Source organism: Puma concolor, chromosome C2 (assembly GCF_028749965.1).
Source record: "Puma concolor isolate L17-30 chromosome C2, mPumCon1.1.hap2, whole genome shotgun sequence".
NCBI lineage: Eukaryota > Metazoa > Chordata > Mammalia > Carnivora > Felidae > Puma > Puma concolor.
The window spans coordinates 31,010,534-31,023,539 of record NC_141675.1 but is presented as its reverse complement, the minus strand read 5'-3'; the positions used below and the strand labels follow the sequence as shown (position 1 = coordinate 31,023,539).

The following is a 13,006-nucleotide window of genomic DNA, read 5'->3' as shown; positions in this document are numbered from 1 at the left end:
TGGGAAGACTTCTATTTGTTTCCCAATCAATAGCATTGACTGGCTCCTGACATCCAGCATTTCCTGAGATCCCAAATGGTATCAATGCCACAAATGTTCTCCCTAAGCCTTGAAAAACTCCTGCAGTGCATGCCTTTGTGCAGAACCGTCTCCAGAGGGATTTGAAGCTCCAGGCAAAGTTCCCTTGTTGGCCTGCAAAGCGTCCTGCTGGGTTTTCACAACTGGAGGCAAGCTAGACTGGTGGCCGCAGGGTCCAGCTCCAGCTCTGGTCACCTGATCTGCCCTCTGCAGTAGGAAGGGAGGGGAGGGGGAAGTCTGATGCCTGAAACCTCCCAGGGCAGAAGCTGTCACACTCCCACAGCTACCAGGGCTTTGGAATTGGATAAATTCAGCATCCCAACCTGGATGTCCCAGGCTTAGGAGAGCACTCTCAATTACAGAGGAGACCTGGGGTCTAGGCCTGGCTCTGCCATCAGCATGCGCTATGAGCCTGGATCTCTCTCTCTCTGCCCAGTCTCCCAGGTAGACAGTGGATAAGGTGGATGATCACTCTAGGCTTTTCTGGACTGAGGCTCTTGCCTGGAAGTCACCTCCTCTTCAATGCTGGAAGCTCAAGGCGAGGTTCATTCATCAACTTGGCCTTGCATTTCCCTTCTAGGTTGGGGGAGAGGTTTCCTTGAGGGGGTTGTGCCTCTCAACTCTCTCTCTCTCTCTCTCTCTCTCAGTTTTCTGGCCTAAAGAACAGGCTTCGGGAAAAACGACACCTGCAGTTCTTTTCCTTCTGAACTGAGAAAAGATCAAGTCCAGTGGCTTCAGGATCTGGAGCTCTGTTCCATGTTTTCCAGCTCAGACACAATGACTTGCCCAGATTTCCCCTGCCCATTCACAATTTCCTATCCAGATACATTGGGGATTGGGTCCCAAATCTGGGCATCACTCTCAATTCAGAACCTCTCTGGGTTTAAAAGCTCCAGAAGTTTGGTATGTTCCTCCATCCTAAGCTCAAGCCTCTGATACAGCACCCTCACCAGTTGACCATTCAGTGTCAGTTTACATACCACCCAAGATGAGTCACTCACTACCTTTCCAAGCTGGCTGTTTTCTTGTCAGATTGGTCCAACTGTCAGAAGGCTGGCTCCTTGGGATTTCCTTTCTTTGGGCCTTGTTGTGAGCATGAAAGCCCCTCCCCCCAAAACCAACTTCTTCCCTTTCTCCACGTCAGCCCTTCAGATGATGAGGGGACAGGACCTTCTGAATAGTCTCTTTCCCCCTCACTCTGGTTCCCTCAGCTCTTCTGTCAGCCCCACCACCTCACTGGCACCGTCCTAATGGGACAGCACCCACCACTGAGCTTGAATGCTTTACATGGTCACAGAGGAGCAGCACAGAGGAGGGAAGGGGGCTGTCACCTCCCTGGTAGGCACATCCTACCTCTCATCTCCCTTATGAATCCCACTGAGCATGCCAGGGTCTCCCTAGGAGAAATGTGGCTCCTTAAAGCTCTGAATCCTTCCCCAGGAACACAAGGACCTGACGAGTGGCCCCCTCTTCTGCGTGTGGGTGCTCTTCCTCCTTGCGCTCCCCCTTCCCCCTGGCCCTCTTCCCCCCTTCCCCTCCCTCACCTCTCCTGCCTTCTCCCTCCTTGTTCCCACTCTCCCCTCTCCCTCCTTGTGCCATTGTTGCTGCTTAATAGGGTGTTTCTGGGATGAATAGTGTTTTCAGCCCTGGCTGGGAATACATCCGGCCTTTCCCAGCCCCGCCCTGTCCTCATGGGCACTGGTGGAGTTCTGTGGAGAGCTAGCCCAGACAATGGGCCAGCAGATTCACTTGAGAACTCACAAAAGCCCCACTTCCCTCCGTGCAGTGCAGAGTGACAGGCACAGGGAACAGATCCCCTTCCCTGCATGCAGCCCACGTGGGTTACTGTGAAGGCATGGGGCCCTGTGCAGCAAGGCTGGAGCCCTAGGTCCTCGACCCGGGAAAGCCAGTGACAAGGACCAGCCTCTCTCTAGTCAGAGCTCCCAGAGGCTGGGCAAGCCCTCCCCGCCCCCCGCCCCATGCATTCATTGGGAATATGAGCACCTCCATGCCTGACACGTGGAAGCACCTTGGTGTATTCGCAGAAGGCCCCACATCCTGTGTTTAGAATAGGAGGGGCGACGGCTTGCAAAAGGGAAGATGGGATACACAGCTCAGGGCACTATGGGATGGGGGCAGAAATGTGCCCAGGATGTGGGTAAGAGCCCTGGAGGCCCATTCAGGTTTGGGTGAATGGGCCAGTGACCGAATCAGCGGGGGAACAAGACACTAACGAGGCTGTCAGCCTACAGTCTTCTCAGGGGAGGAGGCTTATCTGCAATGTATTGGTCCCTAACTCTGTACCAGGAGACCGTGAATTTAAAGGCAGCAACGTGTTGGAGGCCTGGAGAGGGAACGCCAAGTTCTGGAATGCGGGTGGGGAGAGTGCATAGGCGGTAAGCAGGGACATGAATGGTTATTCTTCAGCCTCCCAAGGACAGTCAAGTGGTAATATCTAAATGTGGCCATGTTCCAAGACTTCTATTAATTTTTAAATTGAGTAATGCCATCAAGTGTACACTCTTTCTGGTAAGGTGTCATTTCTCTTTGCATCCTCCTGATTTCCATCACCAGTACTACAGGCTGGCTTTCTTGGACAGGAGGGGGGTCACCATTTCCCCACATCATAAGAACTGCCCTAACGTATGATGTGATGACAACTGGCAAACAGCAAACTGTGTCCCTCCTGGAAGCTCCCTTGGTGCTTCACATCTTGGGTTCACATTGCAGCAAAATGACATGGAGCTTTACTCTACACAGCCAAAATTTAGTGTTAAGGCTAGAAATGGCCAGAGACAGTTGAGCTGTGTTTTACGTTTCACCATGTTCCTTAGGTACACCTGCCCTTCCTTTTAAAAAATGATGCAAAGCTTTACTTACCAGCAGAGGAAAATACACACCTACCTTATTTAGAGGACCTCTACCTAGCCAGTTATGATGCAGCTAACAGAGCACTGGAGGTGAAGTCAGAAGACATGGGTTCCAATCCAGCTAAACAATAGCAGTGTGACCTTGGGCAACCTACACAACCTCTCTGGGCCCCAGATTTCTCACCAGTAATATGGGTAAAATATACCTGTTTCTCAAAGTAATATGAAGGTCTAATGATGCTATTATAAAGTGTTTTTTATGGTACCTGGCCCATAATAATCACTCATTATCTATTATTATTTTGAAACAGTTGGATAAAAAGTTAAGATGTATGCTTTTTAAAAATTTTTTAACTTTTTTTTATTTTTGAGAGACAGAGAAAGAAAGAGAGAGAGAGAGAGAGAGAGAGAGAGAACAAGTGGGGGAGGGGCAGAGAGAGGGGAAGACACAAAATCAGAAGCAGGCTCCAGGCTCCGGGCTGTCAGCCCAGAGCTCAGTGTGGGGCTCGAACCCACAAACGGTAAGATCATGACCTAAGCCAAAGTCGGATGCTTAACCAACTGAGCCACCAAGGCGCCCCGATATATGCCTTTTATGACGAGTGTAAGGTCTGTGTCTAGACAGGGGCCCCATGCCCCTTCATTTTTTGCATGTGGACCTCCAATTGTTCCTGCACCAATTGTTGAAGAGACTGTCTTTGCTCCATTTTATTGCCTTTGCTCCTTTGTGAAAGAGAACTTGACTATATTTGTAGGGGTCTTTTTCTGGGCTCTCTATTCTGTTCCATTGATATGTGTATTCTTTTGGAATACCGCACTCTCAGGGCGCCTGGATGGCTCAGTCGGTTGAATGTCCGACTCCAGCTCAGGTTGTGATCTCGCAGTCCGTGAGTTTGAGCCCCACATCGGGCTCTGTGCCAACAGCTCAGAGCCTGGAGCCTGTGTCTCCCTCTCTCTCTGATCCTCCCCTGTCTCTCTCTGTCTCAAAAAAATAAATAAACGTTAAGAAAAAAAAAAAAAAGGAATACCGCACTCTCTTGATTACTGCAGCTTTACAGTAAGTCTTCCCTCCTCTGTGCTGCTCCTCTGTGATCATGTAAAGCATTCAAGCTCAGTGGTGGGTAGTGTCAGTTCTCCACCTCTGCTCTTCAACATTGTTTTGGTTATTTGACGTCTTTTGTCTCTCCATATAGACCTTAGAATCATTTTGTCTATGTCCATAAAATAACTTGCTGGGATTTTCATTAGGATTGCATCGAATCTATAGCTCAAGTTGGGAAGAAGTGACATCTTGACAATATTGAATCTTCCTGTCCACGAACATGGAATATCCCCCTATTTAGTTCTTCTTTAATTTTGTTCATCAGTATTGCCATTCATTTCATAAAGATCTCACCCATATCTTGCTAGATTTTATTTTTGAGGGGATGCTAACATATGCTTTTAATAAACAGCCGTTAGAATTTATAAAATGTTTTCACAGACATCATCACATCTTCAAAAGACAGTTGAGAGATAGGCATGTGCCCTACTGCTTGAGATCTTATTACACACACTAGCCATAGTACCATCAGTCGAATGGATATTGGCTTGCATTCCCTGGACCTCTGTAGGGAACACACCATCTTGGCTGGGAAAGAACACAGCTCTAGGGGAAGTCCTCCAGCCTGTTCAAGAGCACAGCCTCCCAAGTGGCCTTAGTTTACCACCCAGAAGCTGGGCTGAATGATGTTCGCTACGATGGTGTATGCTGGCAGTTGGCAAACTTTCCGTCAAGGGACAAATAGTAAATATTTTAGGCTTTGTGAGCCATAAGGTTTCTGTTACACCTATGTAAATCTGCCATTGCCATTACAGCATGAAAACAGGTTACAGGCTTCATCGTGCCCGTGGCCTACCGTCTGCCCACCCAAAATCTAGACAGGAAAAGGGTCTGGCCTGGACAAATGTGCAGACAGAATTTGTTGAATGAGATTTAAATTTTTTCATGTAATTTTTAATCAACTAATTCGTTATTTTAACATACAATAATAAAATAGCCTTCGAGCTATCAGTACACCTACAAACTTCTGCAGAAGTCTTTGTGACCCTTCAGAACACCAGAAAGACACCAGCTGTGTCCCTGGGTATATTTAGTGAACAAAAACAAAATTAAATATAGTTTACATTGAGTACTCTAAGCAAAGTATATCCATGGAAGATGACTGGCCTAAGTCTGGTCTATGATGCCATCCTCTCTGGCTAACTGGTTTCCACCAGCTTCAGGAAGGAGTTTAAGTCCTTCCTAGAAGGCCTGAAGGAAAACAGAAGAAGCATGGGGAGCACAAGTCTCACTCACCACTACCGAATTTTCAGAGACACATGGGTAACTAGTGTTCCTGTCAGCTGGGAGTCTGTAAACTTGGCACATCAAGAGAAACATGTTGTCATGTTTAGGGAAGAGTCCCCTTTGATCTGATGGGGCCATAATCAGAGGCACAATGAAGGAGATCAGTTGAGATAAAATGCAACATAGCAAAACCAGGTGGTAGAAGGAGAAGAGTCAGCAGATGGGCAAAGGGGGCTTTAGAAGGGAAGCCAACAGCAAGATGCTCAATCAAAACAAGCCAAGGCCTACCCAGGAATCATGGGGAAATGGCAAAGCTCTGCCCGCCCTCCACAGCCTAGAGGGCAGCCGGGGGATAATGGACACAGCAAGGCTCCTGTCACCACCAATACTGAATTTATGCAACTACAACCAAAGAGTACCAAGGAGTGCCAGCAACCACTAAAAGCTAGGAGGGAGTCAAGGAACAGATTATTCTTCGGAGCTTCCAGAAGGAATCGATTTGGCCAACACCTTGATTTCAGACTTCTGGCCTCCAAAACGGTGAGAGAATAAATCTTTGTTGTTCTAAGCAACTAGCTTGTGGCAATTTTTATGGTAGCCCTAGGAAGCTAATCCAGCCAGGAATGGCATATTCCCTCCATGACTCCAGGGGCATGGTCTGTCTTGTCTACACCTATATCCTCAGGTCCAGGCACATTGTAAATACTCACCACCTGCTCAGTGCATGGATGGCCAAGGCTGCTGCAAGCCCTGAGCTGGCTGATGGGTGGCCCCTGGGCCTGAGAGTAGGACAAGGGGTGGGAGATAGCTGGTCAAGGCACTGGCCTGAAGGCTGTGGAATTCTCTGACTTGGGAAGTCCTAAGTTCAAGTGCATTGGAGCACTGGGGTGAGCAAGTGTAGCAAGTGACAACAGAGGTTGGAAGTCCAGCAGGAAGTAGTAATCAGGTTCCTGAGAAAACCATGACCCTGGATCTTGTGACTATCCTGAAAAACTACTTTCATCACCTCAGTCTGTAAAAGAATCCTCAGAGCTAAGTGGTATGAACTATCAGGGCCCTGGGGAGGACAGCGATGGTCAGGGAAGATTTCCTGCAAGAGCCAGACTACAGGCACCTCTCGGATTCTGCAAAGGATTTGGATGGGAGAAGACATAAGGGATTGGAAGGTTTGGAGCAAGGTTTCGCAAAGGGTACTATGTGGAACTGGGAAACAAGAATATATGCTCCAGGGAAAAAAAGGTTATGTTGGTCCAATTAGTTAGAAAAGTTAGTTAAACCAGTGTCCTTACCACAAGACTCTTTGGTAAGGATAAAGGGGTGGGTTGTGAAGCGGGGCTCCAGAAACAGACCACCCTCAGTAGCTAACACGGGACAAGTATTCTGGCTGCCAAGGAGAGGGATGGTAAATGGTAAATGGGTGGCAGAGAGTGGGCATGGCAGGGCCAGGCTGGTGTCAGCCTGCAGAAAATAGGACCTGTCCCCACCGTTCTCAGCCTTCCACCCATACGACTCAGGAGGTGGTCTGAAGCCAGAGGTGAGGAGGACCCAGGCTGTGGTAGAGACATACCAGGTAAGACACACGAACATGAGTGTCACTATGCCTTCTCTGGTGAGGAAAGAGATTTCCTAATTACAAAAAGAAGGCAAGATGACAGGGCACGCACTGTTTATTTTCATTTCATATCCTTTAAGATGAGCTTGATGACAATGCTCCACCTTGGTACAACTATAGCGCCCCCAAACAGCACATTGATCCTGATTGTATCCATTCTCAGCTCACTCCTTGCTGGCAATCTCTGCCCTAGCTCCCCAAACTGTGCTCATGTCAAGAGGGGGCCATGGGAAGTGAAGCAGGTAGGAAGGAGCCCCATGCCTGGGGCAGGGGAGGGAGGCCCTCACCACTCCCTGAGCACAACCCAGCCCAGCTGACCCCCGACTTCATCTTCAGAGCCCCATCTTCTCCAAAGATCCCTGCTTCCCAGCATCCTGGGCCTCTGAAATTCTCTCCCCACTTCTGGCAAAGAAGAACCCCAGACAGAACAGTGTGGTAAGTCCCACGGGCCATACTGTCTGGCCCCTGTAAATCCACCCATCACAGGCTGCCTTTGCTCTTCTCCCTTTCCTGTGCACCTTTATCTAGCAGGCAGTCTCTACAGATGTGCTAAAATCATGGATAAAGCACGTGTGTTTTCCAAAGTGGAGCTCCCCCCTCCTACCTAGGGAATCAAGAATGCCCAGCTAGGTCACCAGAAGAATGCTTGACAGGCTCTGGGAGGCTCCTGGGCTCCCTCAACCTGCACTTTTGGTAGCTCCAGGCAGGAAAATTGAGGGAAGCTGATCCCTGGTGGTTTCTCAACCCCCTCCATCTTCAATTTGCATAAAGCTTCCAAAAGAACAGCCTCCCCAAAAGATGGGGTCTTTCTGCAATTACTGGAGAATGAGGCAAACCCTCATGGTGGATCAGCCTCACCCACCCTCCACCCAGCTGCCTCTGCTCCCACATGGCCTGAGGGACTGTCGGGGTGACCAGCCACAAAGCTGCCGCCCCCCAATCATTACTTTTGCTCGGCAGACTCGGCTCCTGTGTAGATCATTTGTTACTCAAAATACAGCCCTGCCACTGGGGACTGGATACCTGTCACCAGGTGCAAAGCTCTCTTCCCCCAAGGTCCTCTGGTTAAAGCAGAGAGGTGGAAGAGCTAGGCACGGTTGACCAAAACCAGCAACTTTTGTCAAAAAATAGGTCTCTTTCAGACTGGCTAAGCTCGAGCATATTGTATAAACACTACACATAGATGCTTTAAAGCAATTTTTAAAGTTTGTCTTCGGTAAATTACATCAACGTCTCCCCTGACCACCTCACAACTGTGACTTGCTGCAGAATTCATTTTCTCATGCCTACACACGGGATCCACAGAAGCCAGCTTGGGTTTGCACCCTCGAATCCCTTGCCATGACCCCTCCACTGGGAAGTATTTCTCTCAATCATGTACTTTACCCCACAGTGAGAATCCAAAATGACCCCTAGCTCCGAAGCCTAAAGGCCCCACCCCCACGGGCCCTCCTCCCAAACAGGCTGTGGAAGATGTCCCACTCCACAGTGCCCACCTCCTCCACAAAGAACTGTGCCTGTCTCCCACAGCCCCTCGCCCTCCCCACCCCTTCCGCCACCCCAGCAGCTGCCTTCTTTCCAGAACCACCACAGAAAGATGAAAGGGACCATGTCCCTTAAACACAAGAGAATATTTTGAGCAGAGAATTAACAGCAAATTAAACTGGTTTCATTGTACTCATTCATGCACAAAATGAGTGTGGGAGTTAAGCAGAGAAAAACCAAACAGGCAACGCGTTGCGATAATCAGAGGGCAGAACCAAGCCTCAGAAGGAAATGATCACTCAGGGGAGGAAAGCGCCACGCGGCCTGGGCTCCTAATTGGTCGGCAGCGCTGCCTCTTCTCACAGCCGGCCTCCTTTCCAGGGCTGGGAACTGCACAGGGTGACTGTGGAGCTGACTCCAATGAGCTCCCTTTGGCAGCAGCCAGTCCCGTCAAGGCGGACGCACCCTTCTCCAAGTGCCCAGGCGCCTGCCCCCTCCCAAGGATCGCAGGGGCTCTGGGGTCAGAGCAGATGCTTGCACTGGCTCTGCACAGGCTCAGGAAGCAATGTTACAGCAACAACCAACTAGGGCCCACGTTCCTCCAGCCAGTCTCCCTCCCAGGCATATTTGGCTGCAGTGAGGTCGCGGTGGAACTGCTCAGCATAGGCATGACGTCCGAGTCCACGGGTCTCCTGTGGATTCATCAGAATCCAGGATTAGCAGCAAGAGAATAACAGCCTGTAGAATGCCGAACAATTTTAAACAACCTCACAAATCTCTTTTCCACCAACTCTGCCTGGTTAATCTATTATCTGGTTCCCATCTCTGGTGGGTACCCGAGCCCCTCCTTTTGCCGAGGCCTCACCACTGCCATCCCTAGAAACGTACACAGGGCCCTGGCTGGTGGGAGGGGAATGTCCATGAGCAGGCAGTAAGTGAGAGGACTCTGGACTCCCAGCCCCCAGGACCAGCTGAGAAGGTGATCCTATGCAAATTCATTTTTAATGGCAAGTAATGCTGTTAAATGTGCCAAATTCCCCATACAGGCCCACACACCTGGCCTCGGGGCAAGCTGGGGCCTCGCTCCTGGGCAGACTGCTTTAGAGGCCAGAGAGGGTACATGTGACACTCCAGCTCCTCCCTGCCCCCACCCTCCTCCACACACCCACCCTGGCTTTTCCAGCACAAAGGGGGCCCCCCTCAACAGCCAGACTCCATGAGCTGCAGGGGTACCTGGCATGCAAGAGCCCAGGCTGGAGCCACATGCTAGCAGGCTGCTCAGGACCTGACCTGCCTTAACCACCTCGCACAAAACACTCTGCCACCCTTGGCTTGTCACAGAGCAACCCAGGGCTCTAAGTATGGTGCTTGCACTTCCTTTTCTATTTCTTCTTAATACATAAAAGAAGATAAAAGGAAGAAGTTAAGCTTAGTCCTTCTGAGTGTACAGACGGCCCCTGGTGCCCTCCCTGGGGCTCTGATAGGGGTCATGTGTCAGGCACAGCTTCCCAGGTGTCCTGAGAGAAGCACAGGAGGACAGCATGCAGAAGGGTGACCAGTGTGCCCTAACCATGTGTTCATTTCAGCGTGACACTGCAGCTTATAGATGCCTGGCAAAGAGCGTATAATCTGGTTTAGACCAAATGAACCCTTATAAAAACAGAATCAGTGGCTCTAAAAGATTCCTGCAAAGAACTCACAAGTTGAGCCATTCCAGTACTGCAAGCGTAAATAAAGCCCATGAGCCTGAGGTTGCTGACACTTGCCCTACATCTAGTAATTGCTCTTCATCAGCCACACAAGGAGCTAAGAGCCATGCTAGTCTAATCAGATCTGAAAAGAAATTGGCCAAAAACATCAAATAATCAAGAAGACTATTTGAGATGTGGATATATACCCGCTATTGCTAATGATGCACCTTTCCCTGAGTGTGTATTTTGCCTTGCTCTCCCAGCTAATGAGATTAAGGAGACATTTTAATCATAGCAAGATATTTTAAAATATTGTTTCTTTCATCTTTATCTGATTTTTAAGTAATTTTTATTTTACTGTGTATATTAAAATGCACAGACTATATTAGTACAGCAGCACAGACACATTCACACAACACAGAAATATATAGGTACTGGAGTGCATGCTTGACCCAAGGTCCCAGAGATTTACCACCATCCTCCTTCTAGAGAGTCAAGCCAAAGCCCTCTACCCCCTCCTGAATTCCTGGCTCCCTCCTCTTACCTGTTTTGACTCTCACCTCTTCTCTGTGTTGGCTCTCTGAATACCTTCCAATAAGTCCATTTGCCTCCACCCCCATTGGCATCACCAACTCATGCCGGCCCCCTCTCCTGCTGGACAACAGCATCAACCTAACTTCGGTCTCGCCCCCCTTTATCCCCATCCCAAACCCATCCTCCATCTTGCAAACAGGTCAGGCTCCCTAAAATGCAAATCTGATCATAACCCTCTGGCCCAAAAGCTTTCAACAGCTTCGTGGACATGGGGGGAAAGCCCAAGCTTCCTTCTCCTCCTCCTCCACATCATCATCATCATTGTTACCAATAACATCCAGTAATCCCTTTCTATTGCCAGGCACCGTTGCTAAATGTCCTGCATCCGCTACCTCTCTGAATCTCCACAGTCCTTTCAGAGGTGATCATAGGTACTCTGTCCACTCTGCAAATGAGGCTTAAAGAGTTTAAAAGACCTTCCAGGTCCCCGCAGCTCAGTGCTGCCTCTGCTTTCCACCCCAGCCCTCTTTCACTACAGTGACCAGCTCCTTAGAGCTCTTCTCAGTGCTGGCATGTCCGTCCCCTCTTTCACCCAAGCCTTACCTCCCTCCCCTTCCCTTTCCCTGGGTGACTCTTCTCACTGGCTGGCTTTAGCATGGATGCTGCCATCAATGACATGTCTCCTGCCTAGGCCACAGTCACCAACGGCTGCTGAAGCAGTAGGTGAAAGGCCTATGGGGAAACCAAGTCAAGCCAAACCTGTTCAAGCCTCTGGCTCTAACTTCCAGTTTACAGGGTGTGCAAGAGCCCCAGCAGCACACTAATTAACTGACACCATGGGGGTGTGATCAGCAAAACCCAGACTCCGTGAAACTCTGCAGGACACACAACCTGGTCATTCAACAATCAAATTACTTGAGAAAATAAGACGGCAGGGGAACCTATGGATTAGAAGAGACAAGTCAGCCAAATGTAACAGGTGGATCTTGTCTGGATCCTGATTTGAATAAACCAACTATAAAAACTTTTATGAGACACACAGGGAAATTTCAACACTGACTGGATATTGGAGAACGCTAAGAAGTTAGGTTAATTTTTTTAGATGTAATAATGGTATTGTAGTTATGTTAAAGAAAGGAAAGATCAACATATTTATCTATGTAAAAATTATTAAATTATGCTTATTATGGATAAATAAGACCAAAAGATAAAAGCTGTTTTGAAAACAAGTTGTCTACCCCAAGCCCCCAAGTATGAATTAGGTATTTGTATGAATTCTCAAAGAATCCCTGAATTTTCCCGTCAGACCAATCACTACACGTTTAAGTAACAATTTCATTAATGCCATTCTTTCCCATGCAACTGTTAGCTGTGTGAGGGCAGAAACGTGTCTTTTGGTCAGCGGTGGGTCCTCTGGACGTGTATGTATGTACACCCACGCATGCACATTCCCCCCAACACCTACAGACACCCACAAGTACCTCTACCCACATACATGCCCCTCCCACCTCTCTGCCCAAGGCTACCTTCCCACTCAGCCCCATGAGCCCACACTGGAAGAAGAGGCTCCATGACCCACCTGGCCCCACCAGGTCACGTCACAGTGTGCTTGCTATCTCCTCACTTCTGAGGCTCAAGGTTCTTCCTCTCCCTTCCAACAACCCTACTCACCTCTAACTCACCCTACACACATGCCATTGCCAGAGCCTTCTTCCTTAATTACCACTTTCACCCAGCCTCCTCCTGGCACAAAATCCTTAGGGTATTAGCTCTACTCAACCAATTACAAAAAATGAGCAGCCAGTATGTACATGCACCATGCTAGGCCTACTGGCAGATCTAAAGTTGTACACGATTAAGATCCCTGCTCCTAAAGGCCTCAGTTTCTCAGCCAGGACGGTCACAATTACAGCCACCCAGACTGAGTACCTACTGTGTGCTTTACCTACATCACCCCACATGCTTCCCACAGAAGCCTAATGGGCAGACTGTATTATCACATTTCTATAGAAAGAGAAACCGGGCTCAAAGATGAGGCCTCAGAACACGCTGCAACCAGGGCCTGATTCCAACTAAGGTCTTATCTAACCCTAAAGTCCATTCTCCTAGGATAGTTTTATCAGCTTATACACCAAAGATATCCCTGACCCACCTGGCCTATGTATTGCCACTCGGGGCGTAGAAAGAAGCTCTGAGTCCATCAGTCACCCCATCATCTCACAAACTCACCAGGTATAGTTATGACTTCCCACCACTATCCCTGCTGTGTGTGCCTACCCTCCCCTCAATAAACCCAAAGTTGCATGTGTGTTTGAGCACTTGAAAACAAGGAAGAGATCAACTTTAGAATGTGATAAACATTATCCTTGGAAATACATTTATTCTGTACAACAGGAAGGGGTACTTG

The 13,006-nt window shown here is 48.9% G+C and overlaps 1 protein-coding gene across 1 annotated transcript in view; it reads right to left on the bottom strand.

The window, feature by feature from the left end:
* EPHB1 (EPH receptor B1) overlaps positions 1–13,006 on the bottom strand; it is a 432,698-nt gene that overhangs the window by 310,907 nt on the left and 108,785 nt on the right. The window lies entirely within an intron of this gene.